The sequence below is a fragment of the Mesitornis unicolor genome, unplaced genomic scaffold, assembly GCF_000695765.1.
Source record: "Mesitornis unicolor isolate BGI_N332 unplaced genomic scaffold, ASM69576v1 scaffold32742, whole genome shotgun sequence".
Classification (NCBI taxonomy): domain Eukaryota; kingdom Metazoa; phylum Chordata; class Aves; order Mesitornithiformes; family Mesitornithidae; genus Mesitornis; species Mesitornis unicolor.
Window position 1 is genome coordinate 1,569 of NW_010167671.1, and position 365 is coordinate 1,933.

A 365-nucleotide genomic window follows, 5' to 3' on the forward strand; every position below is an offset into this window, starting at 1 on the left:
GTGGGGGGGGACACACAGACACCCAGAGCCACCCCACAGCCCCCCACCCCAGGCTGGGCTTATTGTCCCTCCCTGGAGGTGAGGGGGAAGGGGACACATGGGGCTTGGTGGGGACATATGGGGACAGGATGGGGGGGAACTGAGGGCAGGGAGGTGCCTGGAGCAGGTGGGGGGGGATGAGGCTGGGGGGAGACCCCTCCCCACAGCCCCCCACCCCAGGCTGGGCTTATTGTCCCTCCCTGGAGGTGAGGGGGAAGGGGACACATGGGGCTTGGTGGGGACATATGGGGACAGGATGGGGGGGAACTGAGGGCAGGGAGGTGCCTGGAGCAGGTGGGGGGGGATGAGGCTGGGGGGAGACCCCT